We start from the raw sequence: 22,865 nt of genomic DNA, 5'->3' as shown, positions 1-22,865 counted from the left end.
CTGTGGTGCAACAGTTGTCCCTTTCTCCAAAAATGTACTCAATGGGACCGTAGTGTTGCAACCACACACAAGTTGACCTGCTGTGAGGAAAAAACGAGTTAGTACATTTCAAACATGAAATAGGTCATTTTAAAGTCTACATAAAAAAACCAAAATTCCAAAAGTATAAGCCACAAAAAAATGCTTACCAATGAAACAAAATATGTCGTGCTCCTCACCCTCCTCCCGCCCTGTTGTGCAACAGATGTCCCTTTCTCCAAAAATGTACTCAATGGGACCGTAGTGTTGCAACCACACACAAGTTGACCTGCTGTGAGGAAAATATGAGTTAGTACATTTCAAACATGAAATCGGTCATTTTAAAGTCAACATAAAAAACCAAAATTCCAAAAGTATAAACCACAAGAAGATGCTTACTAATGAAACAAATGTGTCATGCTCCTCACCCTCCTCCCGCCCTGTGGTGCAACAGATGTCCCTTTCTCCAAAAATGTACTCAATGGGACCGTAGTGTTGCAACCACACACAAGTTGACCTGCTGTGAGGAAAAAACGAGTTAGTACATTTCAAACATGAAATAGGTCATTTTAAAGTCAACATAAAAAACCAAAATTCCAAAAGTATAAACCACAAGAAGATGCTTACTAATGAAACAAATGTGTCATGCTCCTCACCCTCCTCCCGCCCTGTGGTGCAACAGATGTCCCTTTCTCCAAAAATGTACTCAATGGGACCGTAGTGTTGCAACCACACACAAGTTGACCTGCTGTGAGGAAAAAACGAGTTAGTACATTTCAAACATGAAATAGGTCATTTTAAAGTCAACATAAAAATCCAAAATTCCAAAAGTATAAACCACAATAAAAATGCTTACCAATGGAAGAAAATGTGTCGTGCTTCTCTCCCCCCTCCCGCCCTGTGGTGCAACAGTTGTCCCTTTCTCCAAAAATGTACTCAATGGGACCGTAGTGTTGCAACCACACACAAGTTGACCTGCTGTGAGGAAAAAACGAGTTAGTACATTTCAAACATGAAATAGGTCATTTTAAAGTCAACATAAAAACCAAAATTCCAAAAGTATAAACCACAATAAAAATGCTTACCAATGGAAGAAAATGTATCGTCCTTCTCTCCCTCCTCCCGCCCTGTGGTGCAACAGATGTCACTTTCTCCAAAAATGTACTCAATGGGACCGTAGTGTTGCAACCACACACAAGTTGACCAGCTGTGAGGAAAAAACGAGTTAGTACATTTCAAACATGAAATAGGTCATTTTAAAGTCAACATAAAAATCCAAAATTCCAAAAGTATAAACCACAATAAAAATGCTTACCAATGGAAGAAAATGTATCGTCCTTCTCTCCCTCCTCCCGCCCTGTGGTGCAACAGATGTCACTTTCTCCAAAAATGTACTCAATGGGACCGTAGTGTTGCAACCACACACAAGTTGACCTGCTGTGAGGAAAATATGAGTTAGTACATTTCAAACATGAAATAGGTCATTTTAAAGTCAACATAAAAAACCTAAATTCCAAAAGTATAAACCACAAAAAAATGCTTACCAATGAAATAAATGTGTCATGCTCCTCACCCTCCTCCCGCCCTGTGGTGCAACAGATGTCCCTTTCTCCAAAAATGTACTCAATGGGACCGTAGTGTTGCAACCACACACAAGTTGACCTGCTGTGAGGAAAAAACGAGTTAGTACATTTCAAACATGAAATAGGTCATTTTAAAGTCAACATAAAAATCCAAAATTCCAAAAGCATAAATCACAATAAAAATGCTTACCAATGGAAGAAAATGTGTCGTGCTTCTCTCCCTCCTGCCGCCCTGTGGTGCAACAGATGTCCCTTTCTCCAAAAATGTACTCAATGGGACCGTAGTGTTGCAACCACACACAAGTTGACCTGCTGTGAGGAAAAAACGAGTTAGTTCATTTCAAACATGAAATAGGTCATTTTAAAGTCAACATAGAAAACCAAAATTCCAAAAGTATAAACAACAAAAAAATGCTTACCAATGAAACAAATGTTTCATGCTCCTCACCCTCCTCCCGCCCTGTGGTGCAACAGATGTCCCTTCCTCCAAAAATGTCCTCAATGGGACCGTAGTGTTGCAACCACAAACAAGTTGACCTGCTGTGAGGAAAAAACGAGTTAGTACATTTCAAACATGAAATGGGTCATTTTAAAGTCAACATAAAAAACCAAAATTCCATAAGTATAAACCACAAAAAAATGCTTACCAATGAAAAAAATGTGTCATGCTCCTCACCCTCCTCCCGCCCTGTGGTGCAACAGATGTCCCTTTCTCCAAAAATGTACTCAATGGGACCGTAGTGTTGCAACCACACACAAGTTGACCTGCTGTGAGAAAAAAAGGAGTTAGTACATTTCAAACATGAAATAGGTCATTTTAAAGTCAACATAAAAAACCAAAATTCCAAAAGTATAAACCACAAAAAAATGCTTACCAATGAAACAAAATGTGTCGTGCTCCTCACCCTCCTCCCGCCCTGTGGTGCACCAGATGTCCCTTTCTCCAAAAATGTACTCAATGGGACCGTAGTGTTGCAACCACACACAAGCTGACCTGCTGTGAGGAAAAAACGAGTCAGTACATTTCAAACATGAAATAGGTCATTTTAAAGTGAACATAAAAAACCAAAATTCCCAAAGTATAAACCACAAAAAAATGCTTACCAATGAAACAAAATGTGTCGTGCTCCTCACCCTCCTCCCGCCCTGTGATGCAACAGATGTCCCTTTCTCCAAAAATGTAATCAATGGGACCATAGTGTTGCAACCACACACAAGTTGACCTGCTGTGAGGAAAAAACGAGTTAGTACATTTCAAACATGAAATAGGTCATTTTAAAGTCAACATAAAAAACCAAAATTCCAAAAGTATAAACCACAAAAAAATGCTTACCAATGGAACAAATGTGTCATGCTCCTTATTCTCCTCCCGCCCTGTGGTGCAACAGATGTCCCTTTCTCCAAAAATGTACTCAATGGGACCGTAGTGTTGCAACCACACACAAGTTGACCTGCTGTGAGGAAAAAACGAGTTAGTACATTTCAAACGTGAAATAGGTCATTTTAAAGTCAACATAAAAAACCAAAACTCCAAAAGTATAAACCACAAATAATGCTTACCAATGTAACAAATGTGTCATGCTCCTCACCCTCCTCCCGCCCTGTGGTGCAACAGATGTCCCTTTCTCCAAAAATGTACTCAATGGGACCGTAGTGTTGCAACCACACACAAGTTGACCTGCTGTGAGGAAAAAACGAGTTAGTACATTTCAAACATGAAATAGGTCATTTTAAAGTCAACATAAAAAACCAAAATTCCAAAAGTATAAACCACAAAAAAATGCTTACCAATGAAACAAAATGTGTCATGCTCCTCACCCTCCCCCCGCCCTGTGGTGCAACAGATGTCCCTTTCTCCAAAAATGTACTCAATGGGACCGTAGTGTTGCAACCACACACAAGTTGACCTGCTGTGAGGAAAAAACGAGTTAGTACATTTCAAACATGAAATAGGTCATTTTAAAGTCAACATAAAAAACCAAAATTGCAAAAGTATAAACCACAATAAAAATGCTTACCAATGGAAGAAAATGTGTCGTGCTTCTCTCCCTCCTCCCGCCCTGTGGTGCAACAGATGTCCCTTTCTCCAAAAATGTGCTCAATTGGACCGTAGTGTTGCAACCACACACAAGTTGACCTGCTGTGAGGAAAAAACGAGTTAGTACATTTCAAACATGAAATAGGTCATTTTAAAGTCAACATAAAAAACCAAAATTCCAAAAGTATAAACCACAAAAAATGCTTACCAATGAAACAAATGTGTCATGCTCCTCACCCTCCTCCCGCCCTGTGGTGCAACAGATGTCCCTTTCTCCAAAAATGTACTCAATGGGACCGTAGTGTTGCAACCACACACAAGTTGACCTGCTGTGAGGAAAAAACGAGTTAGTACATTTCAAACATAATTCCAAAAGTACAAATCCACAATAAAAATGCTTACCAATGGAAGAAAATGTGTCGTCCTTCTCTCCCTCCTCCCGCCCTGTGGTGCAACAGATGTCCCTTTCTCCAAAAATGTACTCAATGGGACCGTAGTGTTGCAGCCACACACAAGTTGACCTGCTGTGAGGAAAAAACGAGTTAGTACATTTCAAACATGAAATAGGTCATTTTAAAGTCAACATAAAAAACCAAAATTCCAAAGTATAAACCACAAAAAAAATGCTTACCAATGAAACAAATGTGTCATTTCCTCATTCTCCTCCCGCCCTGTGGTGCAACAGATGTCCCTTTCTCCAAAAATGTACTCAATGGGACCGTAGTGTTGCAACCACACACAAGTTGACCTGCTGTGAGGAAAAAACGAGTTAGTACATTTCAAACATGAAATAGGTCATTTTAAAGTCAACATAAAAATCCAAAATTCCAAAAGTATAAACCGTAATAAAAATGCTTACCAATGGAAGAAAATGTGTCGTGCTTCTCTCCCTCCTCCCGCCCTGTGGTGCAACGGATGTCCCTTTCTCCAAAAATGTACTCAATGGGACCGTAGTGTTGCAACCACACACAAGTTGACCTGCTGTGAGGAAAAAACGAGTTAGTACATTTCAAACATGAAATAGGTCATTTTAAAGTCAACATAAAAAACCAAAATAACAAAAATATAAACCACAAAAAAATGCTTACCAATGAAACAAATGTGTCATGCTCCTCACCCTCCTCCCGCCCTGTGGTGCAACAGATGTCCCTTTATCCAAAAATGTACTCAATGGGACCGTAGTGTTGCAACCACACACAAGTTGACCTGCTGTGAGGAAAATACGAGTTAGTACATTTCAAACATGAAATAGGTCATTTTAAAGTCAACATAAAAAACCAAAATTCCAAAAGTATAAACCACAATAAAAATTCTTACCAATGGAAGAAAATGTGTCGTGCTTCTCTCCCTCCTCCCGCCCTGCGGTGCAACAGATGCCCCTTTCTCCAAAAATGTACTCAATGGGACCGTAGTGTTGCAACCACACACAAGTTGACCTGCTGTGAGGAAAAAACGAGTTAGTACATTTCAAACATGAAATAGGTCATTTTAAAGTCAACATAAAAAACCAAAATAACAAAAATACAAACCACAAAAAAATGCTTACCAATGAAACAAATGTGTCATGCTCCTCACCCTCCTCCCGCCCTGTGGTCCAACAGATGTCCCTTTCTCCAAAAATGTACTCAATGGGACCGTAGTGTTGCAACCACACACAAGTTGACCTGCTGTGAGGAAAAAACGAGTTAGTACATTTCAAACATGAAATAGGTCATTTTAAAGTCAACATAAAAAACCAAAATTCCAAAAGTATAAACCACAAAAAAATGCTTACCAATGAAACAAATGTGTCATGCTCCTCACCCTCCTCCCGCCCTGTGGAGCACCAGATGTCCCTTTCTCCAAAAATGTACTCAATGGGACCGTAGTGTTGCAACCACGCACAAGTTGACCTGCTGTGAGGAAAAAACGAGTTAGTACATTTCAAACATGAAATAGGTCATATTAAAGTCAACATAAAAAACCAAAATAACAAAAATATAAAACACAAAAAAATGCTTACCAATGAAACAAATGTGTCATGTACCTCACCCTCCTCCTGCCCTGTGGTGCAACAGATGTCCCTTTCTCCAAAAATGTACTCAATGGGACCGTAGTGTTGCAACCACACACAAGTTGACCTGCTGTGAGGAAAAAACGTGTTAGTACATTTCAAACATGAAATAGGTCATTTTAAAGTCAACATAAAAAACCAAAATTCCAAAAGTATATACCTCAAAACAATGCTTACCAATGAAACAAATGTGTCATGCTCCTCACCCTCCTCCCGCCCTGTGGAGCAACAGATGTCCCTTTCTCCAAAAATGTACTCCATGGGACCGTAGTGTTGCAACCACACACAAGTTGACCTGCTGTGAGGAAAAAACGAGTTAGTACATTTCAAACATGAAATAGGTCATTTTAAAGTCAACATAAAAAACCAAAATTCCAAAAATATAAACCACAAAAAAATGCTTACCAATGGAAGAAAATGTGTCGAGCTCCTCTCCCTCCTCCCGCCCTGTGGTGCAACAGATTTCCTTTTGTCCAAAAATGTACTCAATGGGACCGTAGTGTTGCAACCACACACAAGTTGACCTGCTGTGAGGAAAAAACGAGTTAGTACATATCAAACATGAAATAGGTCATTTTAAAGTCAACATAAAAAACCAAAATTCCAAAAGTATAAACCACAAAAAAATGCTTACCAATGAAACAAAATGTGTCGTGCTCCTCACCCTCCTCCCGCCCTGTGGTGCAACAGATGTCCCTTTCTCCAAAAATGTACTCAATGGGACCGTAGTGTTGCAACCACACACAAGTTGACCTGCTGTGAGGAAAATATGAGTTAGTACATTTCAAACATGAAATCGGTCATTTTAAAGTCAACATAAAAAACCAAAATTCCAAAAGTATAAACCACAAGAAGATGCTTACTAATGAAACAAATGTGTCATGCTCCTCACCCTCCTCCCGCCCTGTGGTGCAACAGATGTCCCTTTCTCCAAAAATGTACTCAATGGGACCGTAGTGTTGCAACCACACACAAGTTGACCTGCTGTGAGGAAAAAACGAGTTAGTACATTTCAAACATGAAATAGGTCATTTTAAAGTCAACATAAAAATCCAAAATTCCAAAAGTATAAACCACAATAAAAATGCTTACCAATGGAAGAAAATGTGTCGTGCTTCTCTCCCCCCTCCCGCCCTGTTGTGCAACAGTTGTCCCTTTCTCCAAAAATGTACTCAATGGGACCGTAGTGTTGCAACCACACACAAGTTGACCTGCTGTGAGGAAAAAACGAGTTAGTACATTTCAAACATGAAATAGGTCATTTTAAAGTCTACATAAAAAAACCAAAATAACAAAAATATAAACCACAAAAAAATGCTTACCAATGAAACAAATGTGTCATGCTCCTCACCCTCCTCCCGCCCTGTGGTCCAACAGATGTCCCTTTCTCCAAAAATGTACTCAATGGGACCGTAGTGTTGCAACCACACACAAGTTGACCTGCTGTGAGGAAAAAACGAGTTAGTACATTTCAAACATGAAATAGGTCATTTTAAAGTCAACATAAAAAACCAAAATTCCAAAAGTATAAACCACAAAAAAATGCTTACCAATGAAACAAATGTGTCATGCTCCTCACCCTCCTCCCGCCCTGTGGAGCACCAGATGTCCCTTTCTCCAAAAATGTACTCAATGGGACCGTAGTGTTGCAACCACGCACAAGTTGACCTGCTGTGAGGAAAAAACGAGTTAGTACATTTCAAACATGAAATAGGTCATATTAAAGTCAACATAAAAAACCAAAATAACAAAAATATAAAACACAAAAAAATGCTTACCAATGAAACAAATGTGTCATGTACCTCACCCTCCTCCCTCCCTGTGGTGCAACAGATGTCCCTTTCTCCAAAAATGTACTCAATGGGACCGTAGTGTTGCAACCACACACAAGTTGACCTGCTGTGAGGAAAAAACGAGTTAGTACATTTCAAACATGAAATAGGTCATTTTAAAGTCAACATAAAAAACCAAAATTCCAAAAGTATATACCTCAAAACAATGCTTACCAATGAAACAAATGTGTCATGCTCCTCACCCTCCGCCCGCCCTGTGGAGCAACAGATGTCCCTTTCTCCAAAAATGTACTCCATGGGACCGTAGTGTTGCAACCACACACATGTTGACCTGCTGTGAGGAAAAAACGAGTTAGTACATTTCAAACATGAAATAGGTCATTTTAAAGTCAACATAAAAAACCAAAATTCCAAAAATATAAACCACAAAAAAATGCTTACCAATGGAAGAAAATGTGTCGAGCTCCTCTCCCTCCTCCCGCCCTGTGGTGCAACAGATTTCCTTTTGTCCAAAAATGTACTCAATGGGACCGTAGTGTTGCAACCACACACAAGTCTACCTCCTGTGAGGAAAAAACGAGTTAGAACATTTCAAACATGAAATAGGTCATTTTAAAGTCAACATAAAAAACCAAAATTCCAAAAATATAAACCACAAAAAAATGCTTACCAATGAAACAAATGTGTCATGTTCTTCACCCTCCTCCTGCCCTGTGGTGCAACAGATGTCCCTTTCTCCAAAAATGTACTCAATGGGACCGTAGTGTTGCAACCACACACAAGTTGACCTGCTGTGAGGAAAAAACGAGTTAGTACATTTCAAACATGAAATAGGTCATTTTAAAGTCAACATAAGAAACCAAAATAACAAAAATATAAACCACAAAAAAATGCTTACCAATGAAACAAATGTGTCATGCTCCTCACCCTCCTCCCGCCCTGTGGTGCAACAGATGTCCCTTTCTCCAAAAATGTACTCAATGGGACCGTAGTGTTGCAACCACACACAAGTTGACCTGCTGTGAGGAAAAAACGAGTTAGTACATATCAAACATGAAATAGGTCATTTTAAAGTCAACATAAAAAACCAAAATTCCAAAAGTATAAACCACAAAAAAATGCTTACCAATGAAACAAAATGTGTCGTGCTCCTCACCCTCCTCCCGCCCTGTGGTGCAACAGATGTCCCTTTCTCCAAAAATGTACTCAATGGGACCGTAGTGTTGCAACCACACACAAGTTGACCTGCTGTGAGGAAAATATGAGTTAGTACATTTCAAACATGAAATCGGTCATTTTAAAGTCAACATAAAAAACCAAAATTCCAAAAGTATAAACCACAAGAAGATGCTTACTAATGAAACAAATGTGTCATGCTCCTCACCCTCCTCCCGCCCTGTGGTGCAACAGATGTCCCTTTCTCCAAAAATGTACTCAATGGGACCGTAGTGTTGCAACCACACACAAGTTGACCTGCTGTGAGGAAAAAACGAGTTAGTACATTTCAAACATGAAATAGGTCATTTTAAAGTCAACATAAAAATCCAAAATTCCAAAAGTATAAACCACAATAAAAATGCTTACCAATGGAAGAAAATGTGTCGTGCTTCTCTCCCCCCTCCCGCCCTGTTGTGCAACAGTTGTCCCTTTCTCCAAAAATGTACTCAATGGGACCGTAGTGTTGCAACCACACACAAGTTGACCTGCTGTGAGGAAAAAACGAGTTAGTACATTTCAAACATGAAATAGGTCATTTTAAAGTCTACATAAAAAAACCAAAATTCCAAAAGTATAAGCCACAAAAAAATGCTTACCAATGAAACAAAATATGTCGTGCTCCTCACCCTCCTCCCGCCCTGTGGTGCAACAGATGTCCCTTTCTCCAAAAATGTACTCAATGGGACCGTAGTGTTGCAACCACACACAAGTTGACCTGCTGTGAGGAAAATATGAGTTAGTACATTTCAAACATGAAATAGGTCATTTTAAAGTCAACATAAAAAACCTAAATTCCAAAAGTATAAACCACAAAAAAATGCTTACCAATGAAACAAATGTGTCATGCTCCTCACCCTCCTCCCGCCCTGTGGTGCAACAGATGTCCCTTTCTCCAAAAATGTACTCAATGGGACCGTAGTGTTGCAACCACACACAAGTTGACCTGCTGTGTGGAAAAAACGAGTTAGTACATTTCAAACATGAAATAGGTCATTTTAAAGTCAACATAAAAATCCAAAATTCCAAAAGCATAAATCACAATAAAAATGCTTACCAATGGAAGAAAATGTGTCGTGCTTCTCTCCCTCCTGCCGCCCTGTGGTGCAACAGATGTCCCTTTCTCCAAAAATGTACTCAATGGGACCGTAGTGTTGCAACCACACACAAGTTGACCTGCTGTGAGGAAAAAACGAGTTAGTACATTTCAAACATGAAATAGGTCATTTTAAAGTCAACATAGAAAACCAAAATTCCAAAAGTATAAACATTAAAAAAATGCTTACCAATGAAACAAATGTTTCATGCTCCTCACCCTCCTCCCGCCCTGTGGTGCAACAGATGTCCCTTCCTCCAAAAATGTACTCAATGGGACCGTAGTGTTGCAACCACAAACAAGTTGACCTGCTGTGAGGAAAAAACGAGTTAGTACATTTCAAACATGAAATGGGTCATTTTAAAGTCAACATAAAAAACCAAAATTCCATAAGTATAAACCACAAAAAAATGCTTACCAATGAAAAAAATGTGTCATGCTCCTCACCCTCCTCCCGCCCTGTGGTGCAACAGATGTCCCTTTCTCCAAAAATGTACTCAATGGGACCGTAGTGTTGCAACCACACACAAGTTGACCTGCTGTGAGAAAAAAAGGAGTTAGTACATTTCAAACATGAAATAGGTCATTTTAAAGTCAACATAAAAAACCAAAATTCCAAAAGTATAAACCACAAAAAAATGCTTACCAATGAAAGAAAATGTGTCGTGCTCCTCACCCTCCTCCCGCCCTGTGGTGCACCAGATGTCCCTTTCTCCAAAAATGTACTCAATGGGACCGTAGTGTTGCAACCACACACAAGCTGACCTGCTGTGAGGAAAAAACGAGTCAGTACATTTCAAACATGAAATAGGTCATTTTAAAGTGAACATAAAAAACCAAAATTCCCAAAGTATAAACCACAAAAAAATGCTTACCAATGAAACAAAATGTGTCGTGCTCCTCACCCTCCTCCCGCCCTGTGATGCAACAGATGTCCCTTTCTCCAAAAATGTAATCAATGGGACCATAGTGTTGCAACCACACACAAGTTGACCTGCTGTGAGGAAAAAACGAGTTAGTACATTTCAAACATGAAATAGGTCATTTTAAAGTCAACATAAAAAACCAAAATTCCAAAAGTATAAACCACAAAAAAATGCTTACCAATGGAACAAATGTGTCATGCTCCTCATTCTCCTCCCGCCCTGTGGTGCAACAGATGTCCCTTTCTCCAAAAATGTACTCAATGGGACCGTAGTGTTGCAACCACACACAAGTTGACCTGCTGTGAGGAAAAAACGAGTTAGTACATTTCAAACATGAAATAGGTCATTTTAAAGTCAACATAAAAAACCAAAACTCCAAAAGTATAAACCACAAATAATGCTTACCAATGTAACAAATGTGTCATGCTCCTCACCCTCCTCCCGCCCTGTGGTGCAACAGATGTCCCTTTCTCCAAAAATGTACTCAATGGGACCGTAGTGTTGCAACCACACACAAGTTGACCTGCTGTGAGGAAAAAACGAGTTAGTACATTTCAAACATGAAATAGGTCATTTTAAAGTCAACATAAAAAACCAAAATTCCAAAAGTATAAACCACAAAAAAATGGTTACCAATGAAACAAAATGTGTCATGCTCCTCACCCTCCCCCCGCCCTGTGGTGCAACAGATGTCCCTTTCTCCAAAAATGTACTCAATGGGACCGTAGTGTTGCAACCACACACAAGTTGACCTGCTGTGAGGAAAAAACGAGTTAGTACATTTCAAACATGAAATAGGTCATTTTAAAGTCAACATAAAAAACCAAAATTGCAAAAGTATAAACCACAATAAAAATGCTTACCAATGGAAGAAAATGTGTCGTGCTTCTCTCCCTCCTCCCGCCCTGTGGTGCAACAGATGTCCCTTTCTCCAAAAATGTGCTCAATTGGACCGTAGTGTTGCAACCACACACAAGTTGACCTGCTGTGAGGAAAAAACGAGTTAGTACATTTCAAACATGAAATAGGTCATTTTAAAGTCAACATAAAAAACCAAAATTCCAAAAGTATAAACCACAAAAAAATGGTTACCAATGAAACAAAATGTGTCATGCTCCTCACCCTCCCCCCGCCCTGTGGTGCAACAGATGTCCCTTTCTCCAAAAATGTACTCAATGGGACCGTAGTGTTGCAACCACACACAACTTGACCTGCTGTGAGGAAAAAACGAGTTAGTACATTTCAAACATGAAATAGGTCATTTTAAAGTCAACATAAAAAACCAAAATTCCAAAAGTATAAACCACAAAAAAATGGTTACCAATGAAACAAAATGTGTCATGCTCCTCACCCTCCCCCCGCCCTGTGGTGCAACAGATGTCCCTTTCTCCAAAAATGTACTCAATGGGACCGTAGTGTTGCAACCACACACAAGTTGACCTGCTGTGAGGAAAAAACGAGTTAGTACATTTCAAACATGAAATAGGTCATTTTAAAGTCAACATAAAAAACCAAAATTCCAAAAGTATAAACCACAAAAAAATGCTTACCAATGGAACAAATGTGTCATGCTCCTCATTCTCCTCCCGCCCTGTGGTGCAACAGATGTCCCTTTCTCCAAAAATGTACTCAATGGGACCGTAGTGTTGCAACCACACACAAGTTGACCTGCTGTGAGGAAAAAACGAGTTAGTACATTTCAAACATGAAATAGGTCATTTTAAAGTCAACATAAAAAACCAAAACTCCAAAAGTATAAACCACAAATAATGCTTACCAATGTAACAAATGTGTCATGCTCCTCACCCTCCTCCCGCCCTGTGGTGCAACAGATGTCCCTTTCTCCAAAAATGTACTCAATGGGACCGTAGTGTTGCAACCACACACAAGTTGACCTGCTGTGAGGAAAAAACGAGTTAGTACATTTCAAACATGAAATAGGTCATTTTAAAGTCAACATAAAAAACCAAAATTCCAAAAGTATAAACCACAAAAAAATGGTTACCAATGAAACAAAATGTGTCATGCTCCTCACCCTCCCCCCGCCCTGTGGTGCAACAGATGTCCCTTTCTCCAAAAATGTACTCAATGGGACCGTAGTGTTGCAACCACACACAAGTTGACCTGCTGTGAGGAAAAAACGAGTTAGTACATTTCAAACATGAAATAGGTCATTTTAAAGTCAACATAAAAAACCAAAATTGCAAAAGTATAAACCACAATAAAAATGCTTACCAATGGAAGAAAATGTGTCGTGCTTCTCTCCCTCCTCCCGCCCTGTGGTGCAACAGATGTCCCTTTCTCCAAAAATGTGCTCAATTGGACCGTAGTGTTGCAACCACACACAAGTTGACCTGCTGTGAGGAAAAAACGAGTTAGTACATTTCAAACATGAAATAGGTCATTTTAAAGTCAACATAAAAAACCAAAATTCCAAAAGTATAAACCACAAAAAAATGGTTACCAATGAAACAAAATGTGTCATGCTCCTCACCCTCCCCCCGCCCTGTGGTGCAACAGATGTCCCTTTCTCCAAAAATGTACTCAATGGGACCGTAGTGTTGCAACCACACACAAGTTGACCTGCTGTGAGGAAAAAACGAGTTAGTACATTTCAAACATGAAATAGGTCATTTTAAAGTCAACATAAAAAACCAAAATTGCAAAAGTATAAACCACAATAAAAATGCTTACCAATGGAAGAAAATGTGTCGTGCTTCTCTCCCTCCTCCCGCCCTGTGGTGCAACAGATGTCCCTTTCTCCAAAAATGTGCTCAATTGGACCGTAGTGTTGCAACCACACACAAGTTGACCTGCTGTGAGGAAAAAACGAGTTAGTACATTTCAAACATGAAATAGGTCATTTTAAAGTCAACATAAAAAACCAAAATTCCAAAAGTATAAACCACAAAAAATGCTTACCAATGAAACAAATGTGTCATGCTCCTCACCCTCCTCCCGCCCTGTGGTGCAACAGATGTCCCTTTCTCCAAAAATGTACTCAATGGGACCGTAGTGTTGCAACCACACACAAGTTGACCTGCTGTGAGGAAAAAACGAGTTAGTACATTTCAAACATAATTCCAAAAGTACAAATCCACAATAAAAATGCTTACCAATGGAAGAAAATGTGTCGTCCTTCTCTCCCTCCTCCCGCCCTGTGGTGCAACAGATGTCCCTTTCTCCAAAAATGTACTCAATGGGACCGTAGTGTTGCAACCACACACAAGTTGACCTGCTGTGAGGAAAAAACGAGTTAGTACATTTCAAACATGAAATAGGTCATTTTAAAGTCAACATAAAAAACCAAAATTCCAAAAGTATAAACCACAAAAAAATGCTTACCAATGAAACAAAATGTGTCATGCTCCTCACCCTCCTCCCGCCCTGTGGTGCAACAGATGTCCCTTTCTCCAAAAATGTACTCAATGGGACCGTAGTGTTGCAACCACACACAAGTTGACCTGCTGTGAGGAAAAAACGAGTTAGTACATTTCAAACATGAAATAGGTCATTTTAAAGTCAACATACAAATCCAAAATTCCAAAAGTATAAACCACAATAAAAATGCTTACCAATGGAAGAAAATGTGTCGTCCTTCTCTCCCTCCTCCCGCCCTGTGGTGCAACAGATCTCCCTTAGTACATTTCAAACATGAAATAGGTCATTTTAAAATCAACATAAAAAACCAAAATTCCAAAAGTATAAACCACAAAAAAATGCTTACCAATGGAAGAAAATGTGTCGTGCTCCTCACCCTCCTCCCTCCCTGTGGTGCAACAGATGTCCCTTTCTCCAAAAATGTACTCAATGGGACCGTAGTGTTGCAACCACACACAAGTTGACCTGCTGTGAGGAAAATACGAGTTAGTACATTTCAAACATGAAATAGGTCATTTTAAAGTCAACATAAAAAACCAAAATTCCAAAAGTATAAACCACAAAAAAATGCTTACCAATGAAACAAATGTGTCATGCTCCTCACCCTCCTCCCGCCCTGTGGAGCACCAGATGTCCCTTTCTCCAAAAATGTACTCAATGGGACCGTAGTGTTGCAACCACGCACAAGTTGACCTGCTGTGAGGAAAAAACGAGTTAGTACATTTCAAACATGAAATAGGTCATATTAAAGTCAACATAAAAAACCAAAATAACAAAAATATAAAACACAAAAAAATGCTTACCAATGAAACAAATGTGTCATGTACCTCACCCTCCTCCTGCCCTGTGGTGCAACAGATGTCCCTTTCTCCAAAAATGTACTCAATGGGACCGTAGTGTTGCAACCACACACAAGTTGACCTGCTGTGAGGAAAAAACGAGTTAGTACATTTCAAACATGAAATAGGTCATTTTAAAGTCAACATAAAAAACCAAAATTCCAAAAGTATATACCTCAAAACAATGCTTACCAATGAAACAAATGTGTCATGCTCCTCACCCTCCTCCCGCCCTGTGGAGCAACAGATGTCCCTTTCTCCAAAAATGTACTCCATGGGACCGTAGTGTTGCAACCACACACAAGTTGACCTGCTGTGAGGAAAAAACGAGTTAGTACATTTCAAACATGAAATAGGTCATTTTAAAGTCAACATAAAAAACCAAAATTCCAAAAATATAAACCACAAAAAAATGCTTACCAATGGAAGAAAATGTGTCGAGCTCCTCTCCCTCCTCCCGCCCTGTGGTGCAACAGATTTCCTTTTGTCCAAAAATGTACTCAATGGGACCGTAGTGTTGCAACCACACACAAGTCTACCTCCTGTGAGGAAAAAACGAGTTAGAACATTTCAAACATGAAATAGGTCATTTTAAAGTCAACATAAAAAACCAAAATTCCAAAAATATAAACCACAAAAAAATGCTTACCAATGAAACAAATGTGTCATGTTCTTCACCCTCCTCCTGCCCTGTGGTGCAACAGATGTCCCTTTCTCCAAAAATGTACTCAATGGGACCGTAGTGTTGCAACCACACACAAGTTGACCTGCTGTGAGGAAAAAACGAGTTAGTACATTTCAAACATGAAATAGGTCATTTTAAAGTCAACATAAGAAACCAAAATAACAAAAATATAAACCACAAAAAAATGCTTACCAATGAAACAAATGTGTCATGCTCCTCACCCTCCTCCCGCCCTGTGGTGCAACAGATGTCCCTTTCTCCAAAAATGTACTCAATGGGACCGTAGTGTTGCAACCACACACAAGTTGACCTGCTGTGAGGAAAAAACGAGTTAGTACATATCAAACATGAAATAGGTCATTTTAAAGTCAACATAAAAAACCAAAATTCCAAAAGTATAAACCACAAAAAAATGCTTACCAATGAAACAAAATGTGTCGTGCTCCTCACCCTCCTCCCGCCCTGTGGTGCAACAGATGTCCCTTTCTCCAAAAATGTACTCAATGGGACCGTAGTGTTGCAACCACACACAAGTTGACCTGCTGTGAGGAAAAAACGAGTTAGTACATATCAAACATGAAATAGGTCATTTTAAAGTCAACATAAAAAACCAAAATTCCAAAAGTATAAACCACAAAAAAATGCTTACCAATGAAACAAAATGTGTCGTGCTCCTCACCCTCCTCCCGCCCTGTGGTGCAACAGATGTCCCTTTCTCCAAAAATGTACTCAATGGGACCGTAGTGTTGCAACCACACACAAGTTGACCTGCTGTGAGGAAAATATGAGTTAGTACATTTCAAACATGAAATCGGTCATTTTAAAGTCAACATAAAAAACCAAAATTCCAAAAGTATAAACCACAAGAAGATGCTTACTAATGAAACAAATGTGTCATGCTTCTCACCCTCCTCCCGCCCTGTGGTGCAACAGATGTCCCTTTCTCCAAAAATGTACTCAATGGGACCGTAGTGTTGCAACCACACACAAGTTGACCTGCTGTGAGGAAAAAACGAGTTAGTACATTTCAAACATGAAATAGGTCATTTTAAAGTCAACATAAAAATCCAAAATTCCAAAAGTATAAACCACAATAAAAATGCTTAACAATGGAAGAAAATGTGTCGTGCTTCTCTCCCCCCTCCCGCCCTGTTGTGCAACAGTTGTCCCTTTCTCCAAAAATGTACTCAATGGGACCGTAGTGTTGCAACCACACACAAGTTGACCTGCTGTGAGGAAAAAACGAGTAAGTACATTTCAAACATGAAATAGGTCATTTTAAAGTCTACATAAAAAAACCAAAATAACAAAAATATAAACCACAAAAAAATGCTTACCAATGAAACAAATGTGTCATGCTCCTCACCCTCCTCCCGCCCTGTGGTCCAACAGATGTCCCTTTCTCCAAAAATGTACTCAATGGGACCGTAGTGTTGCAACCACACACAAGTTGACCTGCTGTGAGGAAAAAACGAGTTAGTACATTTCAAACATGAAATAGGTCATTTTAAAGTCAACATAAAAAACCAAAATTCCAAAAGTATAAACCACAAAAAAATGCTTACCAATGAAACAAATGTGTCATGCTCCTCACCCTCCTCCCGCCCTGTGGAGCACCAGATGTCCCTTTCTCCAAAAATGTACTCAATGGGACTGTAGTGTTGCAACCACGCACAAGTTGACCTGCTGTGAGGAAAAAACGAGTTAGTACATTTCAAACATGAAATAGGTCATATTAAAGTCAACATAAAAAACCAAAATAACAAAAATATAAAACACAAAAAAATGCTTACCAATGAAACAAATGTGTCATGTACCTCACCCTCCTCCTGCCCTGTGGTGCAACAGATGTCCCTTTCTCCAAAAATGTACTCAATGGGACCGTAGTGTTGCAACCACACACAAGTTGACCTGCTGTGAGGAAAAAACGAGTTAGTACATTTCAAACATGAAATAGGTCATTTTAAAGTCAACATAAAAAACCAAAATTCCAAAAGTATATACCTCAAAACAATGCTTACCAATGAAACAAATGTGTCATGCTCCTCACCCTCCTCCCGCCCTGTGGAGCAACAGATGTCCCTTTCTCCAAAAATGTACTCCATGGGACCGTAGTGTTGCAACCACACACAAGTTGACCTGCTGTGAGGAAAAAACGAGTTAGTACATTTCAAACATGAAATAGGTCATTTTAAAGTCAACATAAAAAACCAAAATTCCAAAAATATAAACCACAAAAAAATGCTTACCAATGGAAGAAAATGTGTCGAGCTCCTCTCCCTCCTCCCGCCCTGTGGTGCAACAGATTTCCTTTTGTCCAAAAATGTACTCAATGGGACCGTAGTGTTGCAACCACACACAAGTCTACCTCCTGTGAGGAAAAAACGAGTTAGAACATTTCAAACATGAAATAGGTCATTTTAAAGTCAACATAAAAAACCAAAATTCCAAAAATATAAACCACAAAAAAATGCTTACCAATGAAACAAATGTGTCATGTTCTTCACCCTCCTCCTGCCCTGTGGTGCAACAGATGTCCCTTTCTCCAAAAATGTACTCAATGGGACCGTAGTGTTGCAACCACACACAAGTTGACCTGCTGTGAGGAAAAAACGAGTTAGTACATTTCAAACATGAAATAGGTCATTTTAAAGTCAACATAAGAAACCAAAATAACAAAAATATAAACCACAAAAAAATGCTTACCAATGAAACAAATGTGTCATGCTCCTCACCCTCCTCCCGCCCTGTGGTGCAACAGATGTCCCTTTCTCCAAAAATGTACTCAATGGGACCGTAGTGTTGCAACCACACACAAGTTGACCTGCTGTGAGGAAAAAACGAGTTAGTACATATCAAACATGAAATAGGTCATTTTAAAGTCAACATAAAAAACCAAAATTCCAAAAGTATAAACCACAAAAAAATGCTTACCAATGAAACAAAATGTGTCGTGCTCCTCACCCTCCTCCCGCCCTGTGGTGCAACAGATGTCCCTTTCTCCAAAAATGTACTCAATGGGACCGTAGTGTTGCAACCACACACAAGTTGACCTGCTGTGAGGAAAATATGAGTTAGTACATTTCAAACTTGAAATCGGTCATTTTAAAGTCAACATAAAAAACCAAAATTCCAAAAGTATAAACCACAAGAAGATGCTTACTAATGAAACAAATGTGTCATGCTCCTCACCCTCCTCCCGCCCTGTGGTGCAACAGATGTCCCTTTCTCCAAAAATGTACTCAATGGGACCGTAGTGTTGCAACCACACACAACTTGACCTGCTGTGAGGAAAAAACGAGTTAGTACATTTCAAACATGAAATAGGTCATTTTAAAGTCAACATAAAAATCCAAAATTCCAAAAGTATAAACCACAATAAAAATGCTTACCAATGGAAGAAAATGTGTCGTGCTTCTCTCCCCCCTCCCGCCCTGTTGTGCAACAGTTGTCCCTTTCTCCAAAAATGTACTCAATGGGACCGTAGTGTTGCAACCACACACAAGTTGACCTGCTGTGAGGAAAAAACGAGTTAGTACATTTCAAACATGAAATAGGTCATTTTAAAGTCAACATAAAAATCCAAAATTCCAAAAGCATAAATCACAATAAAAATGCTTACCAATGGAAGAAAATGTGTCGTGCTTCTCTCCCTCCTCCCGCCCTGTTGTGCAACAGTTGTCCCTTTCTCCAAAAATGTACTCAATGGGACCGTAGTGTTGCAACCACACACAACTTGACCTGCTGTGAGGAAAAAACGAGTTAGTACATTTCAAACATGAAATAGGTCATTTTAAAGTCAACATAAAAATCCAAAATTCCAAAAGTATAAACCACAATAAAAATGCTTACCAATGGAAGAAAATGTGTCGTGCTTCTCTCCCCCCTCCCGCCCTGTTGTGCAACAGTTGTCCCTTTCTCCAAAAATGTACTCAATGGGACCGTAGTGTTGCAACCACACACAACTTGACCTGCTGTGAGGAAAAAACGAGTTAGTACATTTCAAACATGAAATAGGTCATTTTAAAGTCAACATAAAAATCCAAAATTCCAAAAGTATAAACCACAATAAAAATGCTTACCAATGGAAGAAAATGTGTCGTGCTTCTCTCCCCCCTCCCGCCCTGTTGTGCAACAGTTGTCCCTTTCTCCAAAAATGTACTCAATGGGACCGTAGTGTTGCAACCACACACAACTTGACCTGCTGTGAGGAAAAAACGAGTTAGTACATTTCAAACATGAAATAGGTCATTTTAAAGTCAACATAAAAATCCAAAATTCCAAAAGTATAAACCACAATAAAAATGCTTACCAATGGAAGAAAATGTGTCGTGCTTCTCTCCCCCCTCCCGCCCTGTTGTGCAACAGTTGTCCCTTTCTCCAAAAATGTACTCAATGGGACCGTAGTGTTGCAACCACACACAACTTGACCTGCTGTGAGGAAAAAACGAGTTAGTACATTTCAAACATGAAATAGGTCATTTTAAAGTCAACATAAAAAACCTAAATTCCAAAAGTATAAACCACAAAAAAATGCTTACCAATGAAACAAATGTGTCATGCTCCTCACCCTCCTCCCGCCCTGTGGTGCAACAGATGTCCCTTTCTCCAAAAATGTACTCAATGGGACCGTAGTGTTGCAACCACACACAAGTTGACCTGCTGTGAGGAAAAAACGAGTTAGTACATTTCAAACATGAAATAGGTCATTTTAAAGTCAACATAAAAATCCAAAATTCCAAAAGCATAAATCACAATAAAAATGCTTACCAATGGAAGAAAATGTGTCGTGCTTCTCTCCCTCCTGCCGCCCTGTGGTGCAACAGATGTCCCTTTCTCCAAAAATGTACTCAATGGGACCGTAGTGTTGCAACCACACACAAGTTGACCTGCTGTGAGGAAAAAACGAGTTAGTACATTTCAAACATGAAATAGGTCATTTTAAAGTCAACACAGAAAACCAAAATTCCAAAAGTATAAACAACAAAAAAATGCTTACCAATGAAACAAATGTTTCATGCTCCTCACCCTCCTCCCGCCCTGTGGTGCAACAGATGTCCCTTCCTCCAAAAATGTACTCAATGGGACCGTAGTGTTGCAACCACAAACAAGTTGACCTGCTGTGAGGAAAAAACGAGTTAGTACATTTCAAACATGAAATGGGTCATTTTAAAGTCAACATAAAAAACCAAAATTCCATAAGTATAAACCACAAAAAAATGCTTACCAATGAAAAAAATGTGTCATGCTCCTCACCCTCCTCCCGCCCTGTGGTGCAACAGATGTCCCTTTCTCCAAAAATGTACTCAATGGGACCGTAGTGTTGCAACCACACACAAGTTGACCTGCTGTGAGAAAAAAAGGAGTTAGTACATTTCAAACATGAAATAGGTCATTTTAAAGTCAACATAAAAAACCAAAATTCCAAAAGTATAAACCACAAAAAAATGCTTACCAATGAAACAAAATGTGTCGTGCTCCTCACCCTCCTCCCGCCCTGTGGTGCACCAGATGTCCCTTTCTCCAAAAATGTACTCAATGGGACCGTAGTGTTGCAACCACACACAAGCTGACCTGCTGTGAGGAAAAAACGAGTTAGTACATTTCAAACATGAAATAGGTCATTTTAAAGTCAACATAAAAAACCAAAACTCCAAAAGTATAAACCACAAATAATGCTTACCAATGTAACAAATGTGTCATGCTCCTCACCCTCCTCCCGCCCTGTGGTGCAACAGATGTCCCTTTCTCCAAAAATGTACTCAATGGGACCGTAGTGTTGCAACCACACACAAGTTGACCTGCTGTGAGGAAAAAACGAGTTAGTACATTTCAAACATGAAATAGGTCATTTTAAAGTCAACATAAAAAACCAAAATTCCAAAAGTATAAACCACAAAAAAATGCTTACCAATGAAACAAAATGTGTCGTGCTCCTCACCCTCCTCCCGCCCTGTGGTGCACCAGATGTCCCTTTCTCCAAAAATGTACTCAATGGGACCGTAGTGTTGCAACCACACACAAGCTGACCTGCTGTGAGGAAAAAACGAGTTAGTACATTTCAAACATGAAATAGGTCATTTTAAAGTCAACATAAAAAACCAAAATTCCAAAAGTATAAACCACAAAAAAATGGTTACCAATGAAACAAAATGTGTCATGCTCCTCACCCTCCCCCCGCCCTGTGGTGCAACAGATGTCCCTTTCTCCAAAAATGTACTCAATGGGACCGTAGTGTTGCATCCACACACAAGTTGACCTGCTGTGAGGAAAAAACGAGTTAGTACATTTCAAACATGAAATAGGTCATTTTAAAGTCAACATAAAAAACCAAAATTGCAAAAGTATAAACCACAATAAAAATGCTTACCAATGGAAGAAAATGTGTCGTGCTTCTCTCCCTCCTCCCGCCCTGTGGTGCAACAGATGTCCCTTTCTCCAAAAATGTGCTCAATTGGACCGTAGTGTTGCAACCACACACAAGTTGACCTGCTGTGAGGAAAAAACGAGTTAGTACATTTCAAACATGAAATAGGTCATTTTAAAGTCAACATAAAAAACCAAAATTCCAAAAGTATAAACCACAAAAAATGCTTACGAATGAAACAAATGTGTCATGCTCCTCACCCTCCTCCCGCCCTGTGGTGCAACAGATGTCCCTTTCTCCAAAAATGTACTCAATGGGACCGTAGTGTTGCAACCACACACAAGTTGACCTGCTGTGAGGAAAAAACGAGTTAGTACATTTCAAACATGAAATAGGTCATTTTAAAGTCAACATAAAAAACCAAAATTCCAAAAGTATAAACCACAAAAAAATGCTTACCAATGAAACAAAATGTGTCATGCTCCTCACCCTCCCCCCGCCCTGTGGTGCAACAGATGTCCCTTTCTCCAAAAATGTACTCAATGGGACCGTAGTGTTGCAACCACACACAAGTTGACCTGCTGTGAGGAAAAAACGAGTTAGTACATTTCAAACATGAAATAGGTCATTTTAAAGTCAACATAAAAAACCAAAATTGCAAAAGTATAAACCACAATAAAAATGCTTACCAATGAAACAAATGTGTCATGCTCCTCACCCTCCTCCCGCCCTGTGGTGCAACAGATGTCCCTTTCTCCAAAAATGTACTCAATGGGACCGTAGTGTTGCAACCACACACAAGTTGACCTGCTGTGAGGAAAAAACGAGTTAGTACATTTCAAACACGAAATAGGTCATTTTAAAGTCAACA

This window comes from Schistocerca americana, chromosome 4, assembly GCF_021461395.2.
Source record: "Schistocerca americana isolate TAMUIC-IGC-003095 chromosome 4, iqSchAmer2.1, whole genome shotgun sequence".
Lineage (NCBI taxonomy): Eukaryota > Metazoa > Arthropoda > Insecta > Orthoptera > Acrididae > Schistocerca > Schistocerca americana.
This window is presented reverse-complemented; position numbering follows the sequence as displayed.